This window comes from Quercus suber, unplaced genomic scaffold, assembly GCF_002906115.3.
Source record: "Quercus suber isolate HL8 unplaced genomic scaffold, Cork oak 2.0 scaffold_16, whole genome shotgun sequence".
NCBI lineage: Eukaryota > Viridiplantae > Streptophyta > Magnoliopsida > Fagales > Fagaceae > Quercus > Quercus suber.
The window spans coordinates 2,294,892-2,313,880 of record NW_027069481.1 but is presented as its reverse complement, the minus strand read 5'-3'; the positions used below and the strand labels follow the sequence as shown (position 1 = coordinate 2,313,880).

At 35.3% G+C, this 18,989-nt stretch overlaps 2 long non-coding RNA genes across 4 annotated transcripts; one reads left to right on the top strand and one right to left on the bottom strand.

Moving 5' to 3' along the window:
* Positions 1–981: 981 nt before the first annotated feature.
* Positions 982–7,750, bottom strand: LOC111985187 (uncharacterized). Of its 3 annotated transcripts, none has more exons than XR_010632889.1 (4): positions 7,428–7,750; positions 6,905–7,311; positions 6,475–6,556; positions 982–1,053 (listed from the first exon to the last, which is right to left on the bottom strand). It is a non-coding gene; the product is annotated as an uncharacterized LOC111985187 (long non-coding RNA). The 3 variants fall into 3 exon arrangements; XR_010632893.1 differs by lacking the exon at positions 982–1,053 and adding an exon at positions 3,752–3,767; XR_002880027.2 differs by lacking the exon at positions 982–1,053 and adding an exon at positions 3,762–3,776.
* Positions 7,751–16,524: 8,774 nt separating this feature from the next.
* Positions 16,525–18,465, top strand: LOC111985171 (uncharacterized). The gene is made up of 2 exons (XR_002880025.2): positions 16,525–16,983; positions 17,890–18,465. It is a non-coding gene; the product is annotated as an uncharacterized LOC111985171 (long non-coding RNA).
* The last annotated feature ends 524 nt before the right edge of the window (positions 18,466–18,989 follow it).

The window sequence follows — 18,989 nt, the reverse complement described above, 5'->3', positions numbered from 1 at the left end:
TTACAGCTCCTTCAAAATTTACTTTAAAGACATCAGTTTCCGGAGGTGTCCATCTTGCTACTGGTGGTTGAGGTTGTCCCTGTTTTCCATCCTTTAACCACACTATCTCTGCTTTGATTGACCCCACTTCCGTACCCACCCTTGTCTTATTTCTACTCAGCCAAACCAGCCACAGTAGCTTAGCAAAAAACTCTGCCTCATCTTGATTCTTTTCAAGTCCAATCCACACCAGTTCTTGTTCATCTCCAAAATGACGTCCCAAAAGAGAATATAGCATATTACTCTTTTGGCAAACTTCCCTGCCTAGTGGTTGTGGACAAGACCACAAAGCGTCCTCAATACTAGTGGTTTTGCATTTGCAGGGCTCACAGCCGAGGCTTCCCATTTTTTTCCGCCTGAACAGAGCCTTTAACCACATATCCATTAACCATACCATGTCCTTTAACCATACTAACTCTACTTCAATTGACCCCACTTCAGCACCAACCTTTTTTTTATTTCTCCTCAGCCAAACCAGCCACAGTAGACGAGCAAAAAACTCAGCCTCATCTTGATTCTGTTGAAGCCCAGTCCACACCAGGTCTGGTTCATCTGCCAAACGACGCCCCAGAAGAGAATCTCGCATGTTACTCTTTTCCCAAACCTCCCTACCTTGCGGTTGTAAACGAGACCACCAAGCGTGCACAACATCCTCAGTACTGGTATTGCAGCAGGGCTTAGAGCTGGGGTTTTCCACTATTTTCCTTCTTAACAGAGCCTTCTTCGATGGTATAATATCTCCACATGACCTCCATAAGAATGTTTTCATTTTATTTAATATCACTTTCACAATGTTTTGGACACATTCTGCCTCAGACCTGTAATGGAGAGAGAAAGAGAACAATTATAAGCTGCGATTCTAAATCGGCCATGACAGGATCCAAAATTATAATTTAGTAGGTATATGGAATTCAGTTTAGTTGGTAAAAACTGAAATTGGGAGACCTCCATAAGAATGTTTTCATTTTATTTAATATCACTTTCACAATGTTTTGGACACATGCTGCCTCAGACCTGTAATGGAGAGAGAAAGAGAACAATTATAAGCTGCGATTCTAAATCGGCCATGACAGGATCCAAAATTATAATTTAGTAGGTATATGGAATTCAGTTTAGTTGGTAAAAACTGAAATTGGGTCGCATATATGTAATTGAATGCTTAAAGCTAAAATTTAAAGAACTACCCTCATAAGTGTTGACCCTCATAAGTGTTGCGTTTTAGTTAATTTTAACAATACAATTATGGATTGTTCCTTGGCCCACTTCTTAATTTTCACAGATAATTGTGTTTGAAGGTTCCTGGGTTTTTCATACTTTGCATCAGCTCATGCAAAAGTTTCTATCTATTTTAACATAAAAACCTATTTTATCTATTTTACATAATCATCTCTCGAAAACATCTACATCAAATTATCTACTTTACAATACTATTCATTAATATATATATATATATATATATATAATTATCTCCCTACATGAATAAAGAAAGTATTAAAAAATAGATTTACATGTAAACAGTAATTGCACTATTACTGTAGCAACAATGTAAATTTACACAATTTTAGCTTATTGATGTGGGTGATTTTTGGGGATAGATATACTAAATTTAATCATTATGCTATTATACATTGACTAATGCGAGTGCTCTCAGCGTTCCATTCCTTAACAACATGGCACCTTAATTTCATGTAAAATCTGTATATTTTCAATATATATATATATATATACATATATTTGCCATCTGCCAAAGTATTACAACTATCATTATGGGCATCCTCGCTATATATGTAGTTATGTATACAATATATTATAGTGGAAGTTCAATAATAATTCTAATTAGATTCTAATATCGTTCTAAACTAGAGTCAAATGTCATTTTAATTAGATTTCATATGCTCTAATTATGTGCAATTTTCCTAAAATTAAAACTACTCTAGTCTGTTTAGAACTACATCAAGCCTAATCAAAACCACTTCTACACATTCTACTTGAAGCACACTGAAAATTATACCTTCTAATTCATTTTAACTATTCCAAGTTTTTTTTTAATTAAAAAAAAATTAAATTTTTAAATAATAAAAAATTTAAAAAAAAAAAAAAAAAAAAAAAAAAAAAAACCTATCTTATCTATATCATAAAATATTATTAATTCAAGTATAAAATTCAATGACAGTTTTTAATATATTCAAAAATTTTGATATTCCCTTTCAATATATCTTTGTAACAACCAATTTTAATAATTTTTTAAAACATATATATAAATCTTTGAATAAATTACTTACATGACAATAACAAAAATTACGTTGTGACATAGTAATTAAGTATATAAATAATTCAGCAAACTTTCTTTTAAACTATAATAGAGTAAATAATAATGAATACTTACATACTCTAGCAAAAATGTGATCCTTACAAGATTTTTTCAAGAATTGACAAAAGTTCTAGAATGAACATCAATAGTATTATTAAAATTAGGTAATATTTAAAACGCATCTAAGTTTATCCTTAAATGTGTCTTTACTTATACAAGGAGTTGCAAGCTAGTAAACAAATTAATTTGAAGCTCTTTTTTCAATAAAATTTTATTTTTCTCAATTCATTTATATAATTATCATTAACTCCTTCACTACTTTATAATTTATATGTATGGGCTAAGGATAGAAGATATCCATATGTTAATCACCTTTTCTTTTCTTTTTTATAGAAATGTTATATTCATAACATTTTTACAATACTTTTATAACAAATTATAAATGCTAAGTTGTTACGGGTTGTTACTAGTAAGACAAAAAAATCATTTTAGTGATAGATTCAAATTATAACCAATAACAATGAACTATTTATAATTTATTATAAGGTATTGTGAAAATGTTATGGACATAACTTTTTTTTTCTTCTCACTGTTCAACATTTAAGATTTTTCTATATCAATTCTCTAAAAAAATATTCTATAATTTTTTCTTTTGACAAATTCAAACTCATCATATTCTATACTTCAAATTTTGTAATTTTACTTTTAAATATTTATTTATAACTTTTTTGGTAGTCAAAAGAGGAAACCATCAAATCATATTTTGGTTTTATATATATATATATATATATTCAGTCAAAATTCTATTCAAAATTCTATTGTATTGTTCCCGTTATAGTTCATGCCAGATATAGGAAGAATTTTTTGAAACATTTTAAAAAGATAGTATATCAAATTAAAGTACCTATTTTGCAAATGCCACCCCGAAAGATTGGCCACTTCTCTTAGAGCAACTTTCCACGTTTGTACCTTCTCTATAGGCTCCTTTAAATCTTTTTTGTATTTGACAAAAGCTTGTGCAAAAGTTCCTGTTTGTTTTCGTACCTCAGATGGATCCACATAATAAAAAACAGGTAGAACTGTTATTCCCGTCTCTTTTATACATTTAATGATTTTTGCAAGTTCATTTAGGCACCAAGTAGAAGATGCATAATTTTTTGAGAGAACGACAATTGCAAACCTCGATTCTTCTATTGCTTTCGATATTTCTGGTGAAATTAATTTTCCTCTCTCAATTTTTTCATCGTCTCTAAAAGTGAAAATTCCTTCATGTTTCAAAGCAGTATATAAATGGTCAGTAAAACCATTGCGGGTGTCTGGGCCTCTAAAACTAATGAATACATCATATGTCCATTGAGGTGTAAATGAGGAAGATGGCGATGATGATGAGGTTCTTGAGGAAGCCATTGAATCTCTCCTGGTAAATCTTGGAACATCAATATAGAAGAGAAAAAAAAAAAAAAAAAAGTACACTCAATTATAACTGTAAGTAAAAATTATGAGTAAAAATGATTTGATGTGAATTTTTTATTTCAAGCATGCAGTGTGTAAAGTAGCTGAAGAAAGGATACAAGCAGTGCGTAACTACTTTAGTTTTCTTTTATCCGCCTAATTATGCACTTCAGTCAATAACAAGGACGTACTCTCTTTTGGACTACCGTGATCCGTAGAGTATAAAATAACATAAAAAGTTAGACAGGAAATTTGCATTCTTAATAAATAGTATGGCTGATTTATCCTTGTTTTGGGCTTCTCTTTGATATCAAGGGCAATTTTCAAATGTTGTTTCATCGAACAAATGATTAAATTTTAATTTTTTGTAGTCTAAAATTATACATAAAAAATAAGTTTATGAACTGAATAGTAAATAACATCTGATTAGAATGAAATTTGACATTGATGTTAAGAACATAAAAGATCATGCAATCCAACAATTTAGATTTTTAAGATAAGTACTTATGTTAATTGTTTTAGTGAGAGTAGTACCGAAACTCTATCCAAAATTTTATTACATAAGCAAAAGGCGCCAACCTGGCCTTAAGAATTTTTAAATATTAGTTATGATATATTCCATGTTGAATATGCTTGAATAGATGCGAAAGAGGAAAACATAAAATAGGAACACAAAAACACAAGGATTATGTGGTTCAGCCTTACAATCTACGTTTATGGAAGAAACCCTTAAGGGTTACATTTTTATTATATAAGAGTGTAAAACAAAACACATGTTACAATGAACCATAACACGAAAATATATAGCAAACTAAACCATAGTCTAATAGACTTCTAATACAAGTAAAAGACTTGGTTTGCACACAAAATAAAACTAGGTTTAGACCTATGTTAATAGACTAATATACATCTAACAAAAAATAAGTAAATATATTCTCTACAATTTTATATTTTGGCTCCCTTTTCCAAAAGTTTTGGCCCCCCTCTCGTACAATTTTACATTGATTTCATCATAAAGAGCACTTGCATTAGTGCTTGTTTAATAATAATAAAAATACCATATTTTAGCCAATCATGCAAGCCCAAAATTAATCCACAGCAGACCATGCAAAGTTGTGTAAAAATACATACTTATTACAATAACTATGTAAATTACATTAGTGCTATTCATTTTTGCATTTATTTTTTTATTTCACAAACCGCCCCTCCCCTCCACCATTTTTTTACCCAATTTTTCTTGCTTTGCCAAAGGCTCCAACTCTCATTCTTTTGTCCACAGCTCCACTCCACTGACACTAATCTCCTCGGATGATGCTCCATATATACACCACTCCTTTGGTGTCTCCTATTCACCCACACACAAGTCAAATTGACATGTTCATAGATCTCCCTTCTCAATTCAGAATATTTCTCCTCAATCCCCTCTCTCACTCTCTCTTTGCAATCTGTTGTGTGAGGCCTCTCTCTCTCTCTCTCTCTCTCTCTCTCTCTCTTCTAAATTTATGAAAGCCAGATCTTGTTACTCCCTAATCTCTCGCGCCTCTCTTGAATTGTGAATCTATGATAAAAATGCTTCTTGGCTAAATGATACTAATGTTAATTGTGACAAAGATAAATATTAGTACAGTAGTATACCAGATAAAGGTCAGGTAAACGTGTGGTTATCTGTTATGGTTAGAGGACTCTATCAGTGGGTGTATAATAGAAAAATGTATAAAATTTACACAATTTTGCTTTAAAATGATTCACATCAGTCAGTGTATAATTATATAAATTTACAAATTTACTACCATAACCATGTAAATTTACACTAATACTATTCATTTTGCATTTAGTTTTTTATTTTTTTTTATGTATCCCAATGATAAATTAAGAAAGTGAATAATGGTTGTTGTATATAATGAAAGATAAACAATTTAAAAATCAAGAAAAATTCTATTTTAATAAAATGTAGTATAAGGTAGATAATTTGATGTGGGATGCTTTAAAAAGTATGTAAAATAAAAAAAGTATATTCTTATAATAAAATAAACAGAAAATTTTACCCGGCTGATGTAAATGATCTTACAAACGCTGGAATATTGCATAGCGGGGGTAGTTGGAGAGTGGGAACATACCAAAATTGAAATTGGTATTGTATGTTTACTGATCCTGCCTACCCGCTGGTGAGTAACACAATTGTTTTGTAATGAATTATTAACCCGAAGTTTTGGGGACTAATTTTTGGTACTATAGATTTGTAAGATGGAGAAATAATGAAGTATCTCAAATTTAAAAGAAATAAATAATGGAATGAAAACTCAATAAAAATTAATGGAAAGAAAAATTAATTTTTATATAGGATAAGTCAAGAAATTATTTGAATTGTTATGTTGTTGTAAGTAGTAAGTTGGAACATAAAATAACCATAATTAAAATGAATTTTATTTGTTTAGTAGATCATGGAATATTCAACTACAAACGTTTGATTTCTATCAATAAAAAAATTAAATAATTAAAATAATAAACTAATCTGTTAAAAACCTCTAGTGTTGATATCCTAACATCTACAAATCTTCAAACAAATATTAGATTATGATGTTAATGAACACGATAAAAGTCAATAAGCTTACACTAAACTTCCCACCCCCCACACCACCCCCTCCTTTCTCAATGTTAAAGAAGCCACTTACCTCAAAAAGCCAGCCAATGTAATCTCAACCGGATATCACAAAATCATCCAATCCAGTCATCCGTCACCAAGAATCTTGGAATCTAAAAACACAAGGATCAAGTCTATCAATAACAAAGTCCATTGCAAAGTTTACCATCACACTGTCTTAATAAATTGAAAAGATCTCTAAGATGAAATAATAATAATAATAATAGTGTTAACAATTTGTAATATTAGAACAAATAAAAACCCAAATCTTTTCTAAATCTCAAAACAAAATTAAACTCCGAAAAAATCGCGTAGTTAATATATAGGGAAAAGAATAACCTCCAGTTTCAAAACCTCAAGTTCCCTCCCATTTTAAAATAGAAGAGTGACGTGTAAAAACAATGATCCAACGGTTAGGAAATTAGCAATTTGTGTTTTCAAAAATAGAAGCAAAAGCAAACCTTTTTTGAGATAAAAGTGCAAGAAGAAGGCATGGGTTCTTCGGAATCGGAGCAACGCAGTCAACGGCGGTCTTCGACGGCGTGTGGGTCGACGGCGAAACTTCAAGCCGCGCGTGGAGGCACGTAAGGTTGAAGACGGACGCCAGCTTCTTGGGTTTTACACATCGGAGGCCGACGAAGAGATCCGTGGCGTTGGTTTCGTGAACCACCAGCCGACGGGAGATCTGTGACGGCGCGTCGGTCGACGGCTATGGCGCGTGGATGCGCGTGTCACCGAAGATGGAGATCGAACTCTTGCGTTTTCCAAATCGGAGGCCAAGGAAGAGATTTGCAGCGTCGGTTTCGCGAAATGATGGAGAAAAACTAACAGATCTCAAGGGAGCTAGCGTGCTGAGTTTACCAAGCTACTGTGCAAACAAAGAAGAAGAAGAACATCAGCAAAGGAAACAGAGGGGAAAAGAAGAAAGAGAAAGAATGAAAAATAATGCTGTGAAAATTGCATTTAAAGTTGTTATGTTCTAACCTTAGTGGTTTGTTTTGTGCCTTGGATATTTTAATGCATTGATATAAAAATTAATTTGTGAAATAAATTTTTTTTTTTTTTAGTCATGAAATTTGTTTATTTAAGAACTTCATTAGCCTGGCCTCCTGCAAAAAATTTCTAGCACCGTCACTAGCACAAGTCATGGGAGAGAGTAAGTTGACAACCAGATATATAGTGGCAAATAGCCAAGAGACCAATAGAAAGAAGAAAGATTCGACTGAGAGAGAGATACGTTCAGGGCCAATATGGGAGAATGGTCCCTTTTAGAAAATAATTTAGCGATCTGTCTTTTTTTTAAAAAAAAAATTATTTAATAAAATGCCCATATTTTAGTACTCTATTATAACAAAATAGAGTTTTGTGTAAAATTTGGTATTCTCAAAATCAAATTCTATGTGATCTTTTAAGTAGAACTTATCATTAATAATATCGTGTCTCATTGTTAAAATTGAGTTTAAAAAATATAAGTATTTTGCTAAATAATTTTAAAATAAAGATATTTTGCTAAATTATTTTCAATAAAATAAGTATTTTCCCATCTTGGTCATACGTTTGGGAGAGGGGTGTGAGTTTGTTCGTGCATGTGAAAATGAAAGAAGAAAAATAGAGGAAATAGCTTAGATGACCGGCCAAAAATGAAAGAAGAAAAAGAGAGGAAATAGCTTAGATGACCGGCCAAGAAGAAAAAAGAGGAAATAGCTTAAAAAAAAAAAAAAAAAAAAAAGGAAAAGAAAAAAGAGGCTTAGATGACCGGCCAAGAGAGAGATCTGGGGATTGTGTGATTGAGAATAAGTGGCTAGGTAGGAGCGTCACGCGTAGGGGGTTTAAAAATTGTGTTTAGATACTGCTTATTTTATTAAAATTAAAAAATTATTGTTAAAAATACTGTAAATAAAAGTAAAAAAAAATTAGTTGAAATAATACAATATAACTCATAAATAGTGTCAAAAAATATAATAAAAATTATAATGCTAAAAATAAGCTAAATAGTAAAATAATAATAATGCCAAAAAATACAATAAATATTATAATACTAAAAATAAGTTAAATAGTAAAATAATTTTAATTTTTTATTCTCATCAAAATGAACACTTACATCTCCTTTTCTTTTTCTTTTTCTTTTTCTTTTTTTCTTTTGTCGGTAAAAGTTAGGGGTGCTACGCCTTTTAAGGCCAATCATGATGAATTAATTTGGTAAATGATGGTGGGTTCTAGTTAGTTTAACATGTAAAATTTCTGGTAATTGTATAAGAAATTTAGGATTTAATTACTGTCTACATCAAAAACTGATTAATATCTTAATTTGATGATAAAGAATTATTACCAAGCTAAATCTCTTTAAAAAGAATTTGATAAAGGATGTGCTCGTACACATGGGCCGCTTGACAAGCCACCCACCGTACACACTGCACATTAGCCTTCATTTTTGGGCTTTGTCCGCTTTTCAGTCTTTCCGCCTCCTTTATATATAGCATAATCTCTTATTGGTCAAAAGATATATATATATATATATATATATAACGTAATCTCTTTGTAATTTACAACGTGAAATAGAGAAACATAGATAGGAAAGCGAAAGATAACAATGTATCAATGCTAAATCTCTTTAAAAAGAATTTGGTAAAGGATGTGCTCGTACACATGGGCCGCTTGACAAGCCACCCACCATACACACTGCACATTAGAGCATTCACAGCAATGTAGCTATAATGCTATATTGCTAAAATTTAGCTCTATAAACAAAAAAAAAGCGCTGCAGCAGTGGAGGCAAAACTTAAAATTTTAGATGATTTGCTACAGTGCACATCTAAAGATAGATGTGCACTGTAGCTCACATCTAAATTTTTTATTTTTATTTTTATTATGTTTCTCTCTCTTCTCTCATTAAATAAAACATTTTTTGTTGTCTCTCTCTCTTCGGCTTCTCTTCTTTCTTCTCTCTTCCTCAATTTTTTTTTCTCTCTAGCTCGCCGACCAGCTCCCTCGCCTCCCTCATCCCTCAGCTCGCCGGCCAGCTCCCTTATCGCCGATCTGTTCCGCCGAGCCAGCTCGCCGACCCACCCCAAGCCCCATTGTTGATCTCCCCAAGCCCCATCGCCTAATCCGTGCCTCTCTCTCTCAGTCACTCTCGCCTCTCTCTCTCTCAACGTCTCCGACCCACACCTCTGCCGGCCTTAACGTCACCAGCCCAAGCCGACCCAAGCCCCAAGCCGCCGATCCACACCTAAATCAGTGTTCTTGTGGCTTTGAATTGGTGTTGAATCGATGGTGGTTGTGGCTTTGAATCGATGGTTGTGGGTTGAATCGTTTTGGTGGTAATGAGGTTCAGGCTGTTCAATGGTAGCTTGTAGTATTAATTGCTGGGGATTGGGTTTGAATTGGTGGTGCTAGACTTGGTTTCAATGGTGCCTTTGAGTTTCGGTTATTGGGGTTGGATTTGAGAGTTGGTTTCGGACGTTGCTGAGGTTGGGTTTGATAGTTGATTTTGGTGGTGCCTTTTAAGTTTCAGTTGCTGGGTTGGATTTGAGGGTTGTGATTGTGGGTTTAAGTTTCAGTTGCTGTGATTGTGGTTGTGGTTTTTTTTTATTTTTTTTATTTTTTATTTTTTTATTTTTTTTTATCTATGTTGTGTTGTGGTTGCCAAAGTAAAGTGGTGGTTGTGGCCGGTGGTGGTGGTGGTTGTGGCTGTGGCAGAGGTGGTTGTGGTTGTTGTGATGTTTTTTTTGGGTAGGGGATATATTATTTTATTGTAAGGGATATATTATTTTATTGTAAGGGATATATTATTTTATTGTGATGTTTATATTATTTTATTATGTTGAAAGTTAAAATAGATCCACTGCTGCAACACATGTGTAGGTAAAATAGATAAAGTGACTTTTTGTGTAGCTAAATAGCTAAAATTTTAGATTCACTGCTGTGAATGCTCTTAGCCTTCATTTTTGGGCTTTGTCCGCTTTTCAGTCTTTCCGCCTCCTTTATATATAGCATAATCTCTTATTGGTCAAAAGATATATATATATATATATATAACGTAATCTCTTTGTAATTTACAATGTGAAATAGAGAAACATAGATAGGAAAGCGAAAGATAACAATGTATCAATATCAATAATAAAAGCAGCAATTCAAATATAATTTCACCTTCATATTTCCTTTTCTTGTCTTTGTATCCGTTTGGATACAAGTCCACGTCCAAGTTTTACACTGTAGTGCGTTTTTAGCTTTTTTTTTTTTTTTTCCCCAACCACAATTGTTGACCAAGTCTTCCATCTTGTGCACTGTTTATGAGACCCACAAACTTCATTTTTCAATAATTTTTTCATTAAAAATAAGTTTCACGGCACTATTCACACATTTAAAAATTATTTTACTACAATATTTTCAATTTTCAATTTTAACAAAATAAGTTCTATCCAAACGGACCTTTTATATTCTCTTTATTTTACAACAAGTCTCATTCTACCTAGGAAAATTAAAGGTTTTTTTTTTTTTTGGAAAACGAGAAAATTAAAGGTTATTTGTGTGAGATTACAACCTAAGTTTCTACTAAGAATTGTTAATTTTAACATATGACTTATTTATTATCAGACTAACCCATGCTTACAAATTTTCTACTTATTTAATAGCTGGTAATAGAAAGAATGGAAAGACAACACAATAGTACTCTAAATATAGTCAATAAAGAAACTAGTTCAATACAAACAATATGGGAAAAAGATGATATGATAAATATAGAAAGAAAGAAAAAAAAAAAGGTATAATAATGAAAGAAATTGAAAAAGAAAGACAAAAAAACAGTCTAATAGACTTAGTCAATAAAGAATGGAGACATAATAGTGCAGGAGAAAATGATAGACAAAAGGAAGATATTGATAAGAGACTAAAATCAATTGAAAGATCTATGACAAAGATACAAGATAATAGTTTACAGAATTAACTAAAAAGATAGAAATTTTAAATTCACCCTTTGGAAAAAGAGATATAAAAAGAGACATAGTTGTTCTAGATATTATTGAGTCATCAGAAAATGAGAAGACTAATAGACATACTGAAAATATTATTTGTCATAATGTAAAGAATATGGACACACTAATAAACAATGTAGTAGCCATAATAAAATTGCTAAACAAATTAGTAAATTATATTTTGAAAAAGATATAATAAATAAAATAATGGAAATATTTAATGTTAATAAAAAAGAGAGATCAAGTTAACAAAAAGAAAGAACTAAAATCAACCAAACCACTTAAAGTCAATAATAGGAAAAGAAAACAAAAAGACATAATAATGAAATTGATAGACAACCTACCTAATCATTTAAAAGACAAAAAAGACTATTTACTAAAATTAAAAGATTCTATAGACTATTACTTGTATTAAGTGCAGAAAATATGGACATCATGTTACAAAATGTGGAGAAGAAGAAAAAACTAAGAAAGAAAAAGATAAGAAATGAAAGACAAAAAAGAAACAAGTTGGAATAAATATAAAACCAATAACTCTACAAGAATTAATGACAGAAGTAAAAATGGTAAAACAATAAATTAAAGAAATTAAAGAGGATAATTTTACAAAAATATAAATGAACAACGAGATTAAATTTAATAAGGACGGGGTGTAAATCCTTTGGTTTACACCAGCCAATAAGTAAATGCCACATCAAAATTTTCCTTAAACTCATTGTAAAATCAATACATTCTAATACAATTAATAACATCCCCACAAACAAATAATCAAAACATATTTCACGTTTCCTTAGAATCTCATATCATGTTGAGATCAATAATGAGATGACGGAACAAAGTCCAAGAGGTGCTCTCATGCTCTCACGCATGTAGAAGCAGTGTGGTGTCTTGCGCTCAGCCTGCAAGAGTAGTGTGACCTTCCCTCTGTGGTGAGGCCAGTATCGGTACCCCCCCCCCCCTCTTTCTCTTGTGAAAGCGTGTGGGGACAGTGAAAATACTGATGGCAGAAGAACTGGAGGAACTGTGGAAAAAGTTAACTGTTACAGAAGCAGAAGATGAAGATATTAAGCTGGGAAGCAACAGTACAAAAGCTGCGAAGGAAGTGGGGAAAAATTGTATGGTCATGAAGATACTCACCCAACGCACCATCATTTTGGAGGCCCTAAAAAAGAACATGAGGATGTTATGGAAGCCAAGCCAAGGAATGCAGATCTCCGAGATTGATGAGGATTTATTCTTGGTGGAGTTTGGCAACGGGAGGGATAAGAAAAAAGTAATGGAGATGAGCCCGTGGAGCTATGAGAAACAACTGATTCTGATGCAAGATTTTGAAGGTGAGTTGGTCCCAAAGGAGATAAAACTAAAATGGGTTCCGTTTTGGGTTCAAATCTTCAATCTTCCACTGAAATGCATGACTAAAGAATCTGGGTATGAGATTGGGTCAAAGATTGGAGTGGTCTTAGACATCGACGTCCCGGAGAAAGGAGTGCAGTGGGGAAAATTCCTAAGAGTAAGAATACGTTTTGATGCCACAGCAAAGCTCATAAGGGGGAAGAAGGTTTCGATTGAGGAAGGGGAAAGCAGATGGGTTTTCTTCAAATATGAACGGTTGCCGAATTTCTGCTACCGGTGTGGAAGGTTGGATCATGGGGAAAAAGATTGCCCGGAAAGAAAGGAGGGAGAAAATTATGGTGATGAAGAAAGGAAGCAGTACGGCGCGTGGCTGAGAGGGGAGCCAGGAAGAAGTACTGGGAGAGATTATGGCAGAATGGGCGATGAAAACATGCCGGAAAAAAGAGACGAACACAAGGAACCTGCAGCGGAGACTCCGACACGTGTAAATCTCCGGCTGATGGAGAACTCGGTGGTAGGTAGGCAGCACGTGAGGGAGCAGAACCTCTGTCAGAAGGTTGGGATATGCATCGACCATACTGAACATGGAGAGGCGGGTCAGAAGGAAGAGTCATATCAGAGAGGGGAGATATTTCATGAAAATGGCAAGGTCAGTTTTTCAAAGGCAAAGGTTGAAGATAATCTAATCAAAAGTGGGAAGGTTCCACTGACAGGCACACTGAAAGCAAAAGATACGGAAGAGGATATGCAATGGGAGGAGGGGATGAATGATGTGGTTGGTGTTAAGTCAGAAGAAGGGGGAAAACATAAAAAAGAAATAAGTAGTAAAAGCTGTGCAGACAAGGAAAATCAAAATTGGGCCGAGTCTGAATCAAGCCCATTAGCAATGAGCTACGACCAAGTTAATGGTTGGACTACGGAAATATTGGGCCCAAAAAGTGGGCATTGGAAGCGCCTAGCTCGACAAGTGAAGGAAAAGGGCCCTACGGTAGTAAGTGACCCAGCAAACCAAAAGAGAAAAGGTGAAGCTCCTTTAATAGAATTGGACCCAAATGTAAAGTGCAAAAAACGGGCAAAAGGAAAGGCACACTCAGAGCGTACCTTTGATGAAGAAAAGAAAATGGTTGGCGATGTGGCGGTGGCTGCGATGCAGCACCGCCCAGCCCAATGACCGTCCTCGCTTGGAACTGTCGGGGATTGGGGACTTCGCCGGCAGTTCGTACGCTCACCGAAGAGGTGAAAAAGAAAAACCCCGTATTGGTATTTCTAGCAGAAACAAAAGCAAACACAGACAGGATGAAAGGATTTCAGAATAAGTTGGGCTTCACTCAGGGAATCATTGTCTCTAGCGATGGCAGAAGTGGTGGGTTGGCACTTTTGTGGCGGGAAGGAACGGACATCAGGTTCAAGAGTTGCTCTCATTCCCACATTGATGTGGTGGTCCATGGGGTTGGCAATGGAGGCCCGTGGAGAGTGACAGGCTTCTACGGACACCCTGATACCGGTAAAAGGTACACATCCTGGCAATTACTTGAAACACTTAATGCACAATGTGAGATGCCATGGTTAGTGTGTGGTGATTTTAATGAGATAGTACATCCTGATGAGAAGGTGGGTTGGAAGGATAGAGATGCGGCACAAATGGAAGCTTTCAGAGAAGTGTTGGGCAAATGTAGTCTAATTGATTTAGGTTTTGTGGGACCGAAGTTTACTTGGTGCAATGGCAGATTTGGTGAACAACGGACTCTCATCCGTTTGGACAGAATGTTTGCAAATGAAGCATGGTTTTTAGCTTTTCCGGAAGCAAAGGTTCACCATGTCTCCATGTCATCCTCGGATCATTGTCTCCTTGCCTTGTTTCTAAATAAGGACCACCATCAAAGAAGAGGAAAGAAACGCTTCTTCTTCGAAGCAATGTGGACTCGGGAGGAAGAGTGCAGGGAGATGATTGAATTAGCATGGGACCCGTATAGGGATGATTCGGCTCTGTCAATCCAGGAAAGGCTAGAAAGATGTCAGAAGCAGCTTCAGCAATGGAACCAAAATAGTTTTGGGAACATATACAAAGGTTTAAAGCAGAAACAAAACCAGCTTCAACAGCTTGAGTCCCTTAACCTACTCCACGAAACGGCAGAGGAAATTCAGGCCCTAAAAAAAGAGATTAATGAGCTGCATACCAGGGAAGAGATTATGTGGAATCAAAGGTCACGGGTTTTGTGGCTGCAACATGGTGACAAAAACTCAAAGTTTTTCCATGCTACAGCTAGTCAAAGAAGAAGGAAGAATAGAATTGGGGGAATGATGGATGATATGGGTGTTTGGCATGAAGATCAAGAGACAACAGAGAAGTTAATCCTGGAGTACTTTAAGTCCATTTACAGCTCTAACCAGCCGACCCGGTTTGATGAAAGTTTAGATGCTATGGATGTGAGAGTGACACCTGATATGAATGAAGAGCTCCAAAGGGAATTTAAGGCAGAGGAGGTGTGGTACGCCCTCAAACAAATGCACCCTACCAAGGCACCGGGCCCGGATGGTATGTCTCCTGTCTTTTACCAAAATTACTGGGATATTGTTGGCCCCTCTGTTACGAATTGTGTAATGCAGGCCCTTAACACAGGTGTTATGCCAAAGGATATCAACAAAACATATATCTGCCTAATCCCTAAGACCAAAAACCCCCAAAAGATGACGGAATTTCGTCCTATCAGCCTTTGCAACGTGATCTATAAAATCATCTCTAAAGTCCTTGCAAATAGGCTGAAGAAAATTCTTCATGGGGTTATTGATGAAGCTCAAAGTGCGTTTGTTCCGGGAAGAATGATAACGGACAATGTTATTGTAGCCTTCGAATCCATGCACTCCATTAATCAGAGAAGTAAGGGGAAGGAAGGGCTTATGGCAATAAAATTAGACATGAGTAAGGCGTACGACAGGGTTGAGTGGGCATATCTTGAGTCAATGATGAAGAAAATGGGCTTCGGGGAGAGGTGGATATCTCTCATTATGATGTGCGTAACCTCAGTGACTTTTTCGGTGCTAATCAATGGTGAGCCAAAAGGATCGATCACTCCTTCAAGAGGGCTTCGGCAAGGGGACCCAATTTCCCCATATTTGTTCTTATTGTGTGGAGAAGGATTGTCGGCAATGATAAAAAAGAAAGAAAGGGAGGGGCTGATTAGAGGGGTGGCGGCTGCAAGACAAGCTCCGAGGATCTCTCATCTATTTTTTGCGGACGACAGCATCATATTCTGCAAAGCTACAGTGGACGAATGTAAGCAAGTGGCTAAGGTGCTGGAAGTGTATGAGGAAGAATCCGGGCAAAAACTAAATAGAGATAAAACTTCTTTGTTTTTCAGCCGGAATACGAAAGATGAAATTAAGGAGTTTGCAAAAGGAATCTTTGGAGCCCAAATTATACAACACCATGAAAAGTACCTGGGCCTACCCCCACTGATTGGAAGGGCGAAGAAAAAAGCGTTTAACCGCATAAAGGACCAAGTTGGGAGGAAGATAGCGGGTTGGAAAGGGAGGCTTCTGTCTAATGCAGGAAGGGAAGTGTTAATTAAAGCAGTGGCACAGGCCACTCCAACATACACCATGAATGTGTTCAAGCTCCCGGACTCACTGTGTTCAGAACTCAACTCAATGATGGGAGGCTTTTGGTGGGGTCAACGTGGAAGGGAGAAGAAGGCAGCTTGGATATCTTGGCAAAAACTGTGCAAACCAAAGGCAGAGGGCGGCATGATGTTCAGAACTCAACTCAATGATGGGAGGCTTTTGGTGGGGTCAACGTGGAAGGGAGAAGAAGGCAGCTTGGATATCTTGGCAAAAACTGTGCAAACCAAAGGCAGAGGGCGGCATGGGTTTTAGAGACCTAAAAGCCTTTAACTTAGCCCTTCTTGCTAAGCAAGGATGGAGGCTACAACAAAATCCCAATTCACTAGCCCATAGAGTGCTAAAGGCTAAATACTTCTCAGACTCCTCATTCTTGGAAGCCCAATTGGGGAAAAAGCCATCATACTTATGGAGGAGCATCATGGCGGCAAAAAATGTCATCAAGAATCTCATATCACTTTTCAGCCCATGCATCTCCAGTCCATCCTCGCCAGACCAACGTTTGCCGCCGCACTACCTCACCAGACCTCCGTTTGCCGCTGCACTAGCTCGCCAGACCTCCTTCCGCTGCCGCCGCCGTACCTTGCCGGACCTAGGTGATTTGTTCTTATTCTCAAAAAATTTTGGGTTTTGCTATATTTTGATTGATTTGGCCGTTGCTATATTTTGATATCTTCGTGGTTTGGGTATGTTACTCTTTTGAAATAAGGACAAATATGGGTTTGATCCTAGTAGGGATAATTTTTTTTTATTTTTTTTTTGGCTGTTTTGGTTCATGTTATTTTGGTTTTCCGACCTCATTATTTGAGTTCTGCCATTCTTTGGCTGCGTTGAGGCATATACGAAATTCAAATTGATAGACATAGGTTAAGGATTGACCTCTTGAGAAACTACTTACAAGCTGTTTGTCAAAATGCCTGACAGAAATATTTTTGTGACACAAAGATTGTATTTTTGGGACTAAACCTGCAATATATTTTCTGGTTTAATATCAGTAAAAAAAATAGGCTATTAAAGAATCCAAATTTCTTAAATTGTTGAGATGACAATGAGCATGCCTCTTGCCAAACTCGTCTAGCTAGTTGAGCAACTTATCCTATTGTGAGTCATTTATGGAGCTTAGATTAAGAGTATTTAGGACAAGGACTCAAGATAGTTGGCCACGATTGGCCTCAGGTTTATTGATTAATTGGAGCTGTTGGTTAGGATCCAAAGTTGAAGGATTGGCCATATAATCTTACCAAACTCATTGAAGAGTTGTACTAGCATTTTTAGCATGTGCAATGATCTCTTTGTAAATTTTAACATCATGTTTATTGTGGGTAATGCAATAGAGTTATATGTTGATAACTGACAGAGGTTGAAAATTCTGGAAATTTTCCCTTTCATCTCTTGTCCTTGGAAACCCAAAGTCTATGGATAAGTAACATAGAATACATTATTTGTTATTTTCCCACTCAACAATATGTGGCTCATTCTGTTTTAATTTTTTGGTAATTCAGGTAATTTTTTGAACAACACACAAAGAGTCTAAAGATTCATGTTAGGACATTACACTCTTTGTTACAACTCACCAGCCAATCTAATGAACAAGACTCAAAGACAATACCAAACAAAGGAGAGACTACAAGCTGAGACAAGCTTGATCACTACTTAGATTAAGACAAAATAGTTGTGGTTGAGCAGGGTGTTCAAATGAACCTTGCCCTTGTTGTTTGTTCTGAACTTCCAAGAAGAAGAATGCAATTAAGGACAGCCCTTTGAATGAGAATCTTGATACTATTAAAGGCGGAGTCAATAGTGTTAAGGATCTATGTTTATTACAATCTTGCGTAGCCTCCTTGTTGTATTTCCATTTTAGATTGCTTCCTTGTATTAGCAAGGACAAATTATGTTGCTAAAAAAATCAATGAAAATTTATGTTCTGTTTGTTGCTAAGATTGCCTTCTTCATTAATTGTTTCTTCTTGTTTACACTTGTTATGACTCTAAACTAAAAAGACCGTCTTCTCAAGTATGAGATTCTAAATATTTTTATATTTAAATTTAGAACCCAAAAGCAGTCCCAGTTGTTTCAAAGGCAGATTGAATACCCAAAAGCATTGGCAGATTGAATCTGAGCCAATGCTTCCGCTTCTAGTGCAACTGCATTGTTCTATGCTTTCTATTTTTTTTTGCCTTAGATGGCCATTGTATCTAATATCTAGTGAAACTAAATTGTTGACTATGCCGGAATGCTTAAACCAATAAGACAGTCTACTGAATTTTCAATGTTAAAGGCGCTACATATGCTAAGATCTTGTCTTGCATTTTGTGATTCTTCCCTTGGGAAATCAGCATATACATTAATTAGCATTCCGGCAAAGTAAAGAAATTAATGTTTGGCTGTGTTTCCATTTCAGTTTTCCCACTAGAGCAGTTGGCAGAGAAGTATAGCAATACTACATTCCTTCTTTACTGTCTGGTTTTGATCTTAGTTGTTGCCTTAATTTTCAGGAAGGTGTAATATAAAACCTGTCACAATTGAATACAATATAACTTTATAATTTTGAGTACATCTCAAAAAGCTTTTAATACATGTCTTCCATGTAATATAAACCTGT